The sequence below is a fragment of the Hordeum vulgare genome, chromosome 5H (assembly GCF_904849725.1).
Source record: "Hordeum vulgare subsp. vulgare chromosome 5H, MorexV3_pseudomolecules_assembly, whole genome shotgun sequence".
In the NCBI taxonomy this organism is placed as follows: Eukaryota; Viridiplantae; Streptophyta; class Magnoliopsida; order Poales; family Poaceae; genus Hordeum; species Hordeum vulgare.
The window spans coordinates 351,026,477-351,035,001 of record NC_058522.1 but is presented as its reverse complement, the minus strand read 5'-3'; positions in this window follow the sequence as shown (position 1 = coordinate 351,035,001).

The window sequence follows — 8,525 nt, the reverse complement described above, 5'->3', positions numbered from 1 at the left end:
GGGAGAGGTTGCATCATGACTTGTGCTGCTGTAGCCCTCCCTCCCCTCACATATATATAGGAGGAGAGGATGTGGTCGGTGGCCCAAGGGTTCCCCTCCCGAGGAGGGGTGGCGGCCAAGAGGACGTGCGACGGCCCTTGGGGTGCCTTGCCACCCAAGGCAAGGGGTGGCCGACCCCTTTTGGGCTTAGCCCTCCACATCATGCCATATGGGCCTAGGTGGGAGGGGCGGCCAGCCCACCAGGGGCTCGTGCACCCCCTCTGAGAGCACATGGGGCCCATCAGGGCAAGTGGACACTCCCGGTGGACCCTCAGAACACTTCCGACACTCCCATCACAAAACAGGTAAATCACGGAACTTTTTCGGAACTCGAATACCAACTTCCCATATATCAATCTTTACATCTGGACCATTCGGAGCTCCTCTTGATGTTCGGGATCTCATCTAGGACTCCGAAAAACTTTCAATTGCCATCATACATAATTCATTATTACCAAATTATTGTTGAACCTTAAGTGTGCACACCATGCGGGTTCGAGAACTATGTAGACATGACCGAGACACTCTCCAGTCAATAACCAATAGCGGGACCTGGTTGCCCATATTGTACAAAGATCTTTATCATTCGAACCACGATGTAAAGGATTCAATCAATCATGTATGATGTTCCCTTTGTCCATCGGTATGTTACTAGCCCGAGATTCGGCCGTCGGTATCACCATACCTAGTTCAATCTCGTTACCGGCAAGTCTCTTTACTCGTTCCGTAATACAAGATCATTTGACTAACTCCTTAGTCGCATTGCTTGCAAGCTTCTTGTGATGTCGTATTACCGAGTGGACCTAGATATACCTCTCTGTCATACAGAGCGACAAATCATAATCTTGATCCATGCCAACTCAACAGACACCCTCAGAGATACATGTACAGTACCTTTATAGTCACCCAATTACGTTGTGATATTTGATACACACAAGGCATTCCTCTAGTGTTAGTGAGTTGCCTGATCTCATGGTCGTAGGAACAGATACTTGACTTGAATACAGCGGTAACAATAAATTGACACGATCATATGCTATGCTTATGGTTGGGTCTTATCCATCACATCATTCTCCTAATGATGTGATCCCGTTATCAAATGACAACTCATGTCTATGGTGAGGAAACCTTGACCATCTTTGATCAACGAGCTAGTCTAGTAGAAGCTCACTAGGGACATTGCGTTTGTCTATGTATCCCCACATGTATCTGAGTTTCCCATCAATAAAATTATAGCATGGATAATAAACGATTATCATGAATAAGGAAATATGATAATAGCTAATTTATTATTACCTCTAGGGCATATTTCCAACATGCATCACTGCCATAATAAAATAGGCCGAGTCCTGCGTGCAGCTAGTACTATTACTCCACTCATAAACCTCTATCGAGCATGCATCTAGAATATTAAGTAAAATAGAGTAATGCATGGAGAACAATGACATGATGTAGACAAAGTAAACTCAAGCAACATGAATAAACCCCACCGTTTTATCCTTATTAGCAGCAACACAAAGACGCATCTTGACCCCTTCTGTCTCTAGGATATACAAATTCGCCAGGTTGAACCTACCACAACGCACCTCTCTTATCGAAGAAATATCGATCTATTTGGCCAAACTATTTCAATAGATCGAAGAGAATTACGAAGCTATCATAATCATGCACATAAGAATCATATATGTATTCAGAGGTGACTCAAATATTTATCATGAATGATCTGAACAGAAACCCACAATTCATCGTATCCCAACAAACACACTCCACAAAAGGAATAACATCATATGGATAAAACAAAAGATGCGAGGATCATTGTATTGAAGATCAAAGAGAAAGATTGCCATCTAGGTACTGGCTGTCGACCCGTAGGTATGTGGTGAACTACATACACATCATCGTGAGGGCAACAAGGTTGATGAAGAGGCCCTCCATGATCGATCCCCTCCAGCCGAGTGCCGGAATGAAGCTCCACCTGGCCTCCTGTTCGAACAGAGACTTGCGGTGGCATAAAAAGTGTTTCAGGAATCCCTCTCTTGTTTTTCGGGTAGATGAGAATTTATAAGCCAAAGAACAGAGTCGGGAGAGCCACGAGGGAGGCACAAGCCATCAGGGCGCCCCCCAGGCCGTGCCATGTTGGCTTGTGGGCCCCTCATGAGGCCTCGAGGCTTCTTTTGATGCTCCTTCATCTTCTTTTAGTCCAGGAAGTCACCAAAAAGTTTCAGGGCAATTGGACTTCGTATGGTTCGAAAAACCTGAAAAGTGAACAACACGCAGAAAACAGCAACTCGCACTGGGCGCTGGGTCAATAGTTTAGTGCTCAAAAATAAAATAAAATGGTACATAAATACCACAAAAGTATTCTAGAATGATAGTATATCAACATGGAACAATCAAGCATTATACATACGTTGGAGACTTCTCACTAAGCCACAATGCCTTCCCTTAGGCCCTTAACATGGTGAAGCGTCGTGTAGCCAACGTTCACACGACACCACTAAGAGAAGCAACAACATACACATCGTCAAAATATCAAACGTATACTAACTTCACATGATTACTTATAAAAAAACTTCTCTCGTGTCCTCAAGAACAATAGTAACTACTCACACCTCATCAAAATGCTCAAGATCAAAGATATAATAATAGTAATTAAGGATCTGAACATCATATCTTCCACTAAGTAATTCAACAAGCATCAACTACGAGATGTAATCAACACTGCTAGTAACCCATATGTACCAATCTAAGGTTTTGAGGCAAAGATTGAATACAAGAGATGAACTAGGGTTTGGAGATGAGATGGTGCTCGTGAAGATGCTGATGAATATTTGTCCTCCCACGAAGGAGGAAGTGTTGGTGATGACCCTGGCTTCGATTTCCCCCTCGCAGAGAGAGGAATTCCCCCAACAGAATTTCTATGTCGGAGAGCAAAAGGGCCTCTGCCCAGGTTACCGCCTCGAGACGATGACACTTCGTCTCGAAAGTATCCTTATGATTTTTTCTAGGTCAAGACACACCATATATGAGAAGAGGGAGGGTCAGGAGATCTGTTGGTGGACCATGAGGCAACAAGTTGTGCCCAGGGGGGTGCACGTGCCATCTTGGCTCTCGCCAGCAGGTGCCCCCCTCAAGTAAATTTTGTTGGGGAATGTTGGAGGGGAAACAAAAAAATTCCTACACACACCCAAGATCTATCTATGGATATCAACATCTATGGGAGGGGGAGTGCATCCACATACCCTCGTAGATCGCTAAGCGGAAGCATATATAACATGGTTGATGTAGTCCTACTCTTCATGATCCAACCGCAATCAGATCAGATCTAGCGCCAAACGGATGACACCTTCGCATTCAGCTCACGTGCAGCTCGATGACGTCTTCTCCCTCTTGATCCAGCAAGACACGAAGGAGAAGTAGATGGGATCTCAACCAACAAAACGACATGGTGGAGCAATCCCAATAGGGCCTCGCCAAGCGCCTCCGGAACTTCGAACGAGGAAGAATGGGAGAGAGCGGAGGCCGCAGGGCATGGGAATTGTCTAGCGCCCTCCCTCTCCTCTACTATACATAGGAGGCAAGGGTCAGGTTCATGTCGCAGCCATTAGCCCCTCCTCCAAGGAGGGCCGACGGCTAGGGTGGAGTCCTCCCTCCACAAGGAAGGGAGGATCCCCCCTCCTCCAAGGAACCTCCGAGGTGCCTTGTCCCTTTGGGACTCTTGCCTCCAATCCAATTTTGCCTCTAGGGTCTAGTGATCCTGGCCTTGGGTGGCTAGGGTGTTGGGGAATGTTGCATGGGAAATATAAAATTCCCTATGCACATACAAGATCTATCCATGGTGATGAGCATCTACGAAAAGGGAGATCATATCCACATACCTTTGTAGATCGCTAAGCGGGAAGCATTAAGAAACGCGGTTGATGCAGTCGAACGTCTTCGTGATCCAAATCGCAAGCCGTCCCGTGATCAAATCACGATCTAGTGTCGAATGGACGGCACCTCTGTGTTCAACACACGTACATCTCGATGACGATCTCCGCCTCCTTGATCCAACAAACGAGGATACAGAGGTAGATGAGTTCTCCGGCAGCACAATGGCGTGGTGGCGGTGATGATGAACTAATCCGGCACGACTTCTCCGAGCTCTACCGAACTAATCTAGAGGAGGGAGACGATCTAGTGGGTAGAGGGCATCACATGGCTTTTCAGGTGGTGGCTGCCCTCAAAACCTCCACTATATATAGGAGGAAGGGGTGGAGGAGGCACCCTAGGGTTTCCTCTAGGGCCTTTGGCTGCCGACCAAGGAGGTGGGCGTGGGGAGGAGTCCTACTCCAATAAGGACTCCTCCACCTTTTTCCTCTTGGGCGCAAGGGCCCCTTATGGGGTCGGCTGCCCCAGCCCACCATGAGTTGGTGCACCACTTCTTGGGCCTATGTGGCCCCCAGGGATGGGTGGGCCCCTCCCGGTGGACCCCGGAACCCATTCGTCACTTCCGCTACACTACCAGAAATGTGTGAAACCTTTACGGAACCCAAATACCACTTCCCTATATATAAATCGTTACCTTGGAACCATTCTAGAGCTCCTCGTGACGTCCGGTATCTCATCCGGGACTTCGAACAACATTGGGTCACCAACACACATAACTCAATAATACTGAAACATCACCAAACCTTAAGTGTGCATACCCTGTGGGTTCGAGAACTATGCGGACATGACCAAAAAACACTCTCCGGTCAATAACCAATAGCGGGACCTAGATGCCCATATTGGTTCCTACATATTCTATCAAGATCTTTATCGGTTGAACCTCTATGTCAAGGATTTAGTTAATCATGTATGTTGTTCCCTTTGTCCATCGGTATGTTACTTGCCTGAGATTCGATCATCAATATATGCATACCTAGTTCAATCTCATTACCGGCAAGTCCCTTTATTCGTTCCGTAATACAAGATCCCATGACTAACTCCTTAGTCACATTGCTTGCAAGCTTCTTGTGATGTTGTATTACCGAGTGGGCCCTAGAGATATCTCTTTATCATACGGGGTGAAAAAAACCCAGTCTCGATCCATGCCAACTCAACACACCCTCGAAGATACCTGTAGAGCACCTTTATAGTCACCCAGTTACATTGTAAAGTTTGATACACATAAGGCATTACTCTGGTGTCCGGGAGTTGCATGATCTCATGGTCATAGGAATAGATACTTGAAATGCAGAAAACAATAGCAATAAACTGACACGATCATATGCTACATTTGTAGTTTGGGTCTTGTCCATCACATCATTCTCCTAATGATGTGATCCCGTTATCAAATGACAACTCATGTCTATGGCCAGGAAACTTTGACCATCTTTGATCAACGAGCTAGTCCTTTAGAGGCTCGCTAGGGAGAGTGTGTTGTCTATGTATCCACACATGTATTTGAGTTTCCAATCAATACAATTCAATCATGGATGATAAACGATTATCATGAACAAGGGAATATAATAATAATCACTTTATTATTTCCTATAGGGCATATTTCCAATACTCTCGCACTTGCACTAGAGTCAATAATCTAGCTTACAACATTCAGATCCTTGTGTACTTTGAAAATACTTATGTCCTCCTCCTTGATGTAATCACGGATGGAATTGAAGCATCGCTTTATGTGTCTAGTCCTCTTGTGAAACCTTGGTTCCTTGGCTAGAGAAATGGCACCACTATTATCACAGAACAAAGTCATTGGATCCATTGCACTTGGCACAACTCCAAGATTTGTCATGAACTCCTCCATCCACACACCTTCTTTAGCCGCCTCTGAGGCAGCTATGTACTCTGCTTCGCATGTAAAATCAACTACAATGCTTTTCTTCGAACTACACCACCTTACCGCACCCCCATTGAGAATAAATATGTATCCGGTTGAGACTTAGAGTCATCCGGATTAGTGTCAAAGCTTCCATCAACGTAACCCATTACGATGATATCTTGATCACCTACATACACGAGAAACATTTATTTAGTCCTTTTCATGTACTTTAGAATATTTTTGATTGATGTCCAGTGTTCCATTCCTGGATCAATTTGAAACCTTCCGTCATACTTATGGCAAGGCTGATATCAGTCTTGTTCACAGCATTGCATACATGATAGAGCCTATGGTTGAAGCATAGGGGGCGACACTCATCTTTTATCTATCTTCTGCAGTCACTTGGCATTGAGTCTTACTCAATTTCACACCTTGTAATACAGGCAAGAACCCTTCCTTGGAGTGATCCATTTTGAACTTCTTCAAAACTTTGTCAAGGTATGTGCTCTGTGAAATTCCTATTAAGCGTCTTGATCTATCTCTATAGATCTTAATGCCTAATATGTAAGAACCTTCTCCTAGGTCCTTCATTGAAAAACTCTTATTCAAGTAATCCTTTACGCTTCCCAAAAATTCTATATTGTTTCCAATCAGCAATATGTAGTCCACATATAATATTAGAAATGCTATAGAGCTCGTACTCACTTTCTTGTAAATGCAAGCTTCTCCAAAAACTTGTATAAACCCAAATGCCATGATCACCTCATCAAATCAATGATTCCAACTCAGCGATGCTTGCACCGGTCCATAAATGGATCGCTAGAGTTTGCATACTTTGTCAGCATTCTCTGGATTGACAAAACCTTCTGGTTGCATCATATACAACTCTTACATAAGGAAACCGTTAAGGAACACTATTTTGACATCCATCTCCCAAATTTCACAATCGAAAAATGCAACTATTGCTAACATGATTCTGATGGACTTAAGCATCACTATGGGTGAGAAGGTCTCATCGTAGTCAATTCCTTGAAGTTTTGAAAACCTTTGCTACAACTCGAGCTTTATAGACGATGATATTATAGTCGGCCTGTATTCTTCTTAAAGACCCATTTATACTGAATGGCCTTTTGTCCTTCAGGTAATACTTCCAAAGTCCACACTTTGTTTTCATACATGGATCCTATCTCGGATATCATGGCCTCTAACCATCTGTTGGAATCCGGGCCCACCATTGTTTCTCCATAGCTCGTACGTTCATTGTTGTCCAACAACATGACTGTTAAGATAGGGTTACAGTACCATTAAGGAGCAGTGCGTGCCCTTGTCAACCTACGAGGTTCAATATCAACTTGATCTGAAGCTTCATGACCATCATCATTGGCTTCCTCTTCAACTAGCGCAGGCTCCATGGAAACACCATTCTGTGCTGCACTACTCCGTGGTTGAAGCAAAGGTTCAATAACCCCATCAAGTTCTATCTTCCTCCCACTCAATTATTTTGATAGAAATTCTTTTCTCAAGAAATGTTCCATTTTTAGCGACAAACACTTTGCCTTTGGATCTGATATAGAAGGTATACCCAACTGTCTCTTTTGGGTATCCTATGAACACACACTTCATCGCTTTGGGTTCCAGCTTTTCACGCTGAAGCTTTTTGACATAAGAATCACATCCCTAAATTTTAAGAAACGACAACTTTGGTTTCTTGCCAAACCATAGTTCATATGGCGTCGTCTCAATGGATTTAGATGGTGCCCTATTTAAAGTGAATGCATTTGTCTCTAACGCATAAAACTATAGTGGCAAATCGGCAAGAGACATCATATAATGCACCATATCTAATAAGGTTCGATTACATGTTCGGACACACCATTACGCTGTGGTGTTCCAGGTGGTGTCAACCGTGAAACAATTCCACATTGTCTTAGGTGAGTGCCAAACTCATAACTTAGATATTCTCCTCCTCGATCAGATTGTAAGAATTTGATCTTCTTGTTACAATGATTCTCCACTTCACTCGGAAATTGCTTGAACTTTTCAAACGTTTCAGAGTTTTGTTTCATTAAGTAAATAGAACCATATCTACATAATTCATTAGTGAAGGTGAGAAACTAACGATATCCACCACACGCCTCAATGCTCATCAGACCGCACACATCAGTATGTATGATTTCCAATAAGTCACTTGCTCGCTCCATTGTTCCGAAGAACGGAGTTTTTGGTCATCTTGCCCATGAGGCATGGTTCACATGTGTCAAGTGATTCAAAATCAAGTGACTCCAAAAGTCCATCAGCATGGAGTTTCTTCATGCGTTTTATACCAATATGACCTAAGGTGCAGTACCACAAGAAAGTGTTACTATCATTATCAACTCTACATCTTTTGGCATCAATGTTATGAACACATGTGTCATCACTATCGAGATTCAATAAGGACAAACCCCTCACATTGGGTTCATGACCATAAAATATATTACTCATATAAATATAACAACCATTATTCTCTCATTTAAATGTTTTACCGTTCGGAACAAACAAGATCCAGATATAATGTTCATGCTCAATGCAGGCACTAAATAACAATTATTCACGTTCATGACTAATACCGATGGTAATTGCACTGAGAGCGTGCCCACTGCGATCACATCAACCTTGGAACCATTTCCCACGTGCATCGTCACTTCGT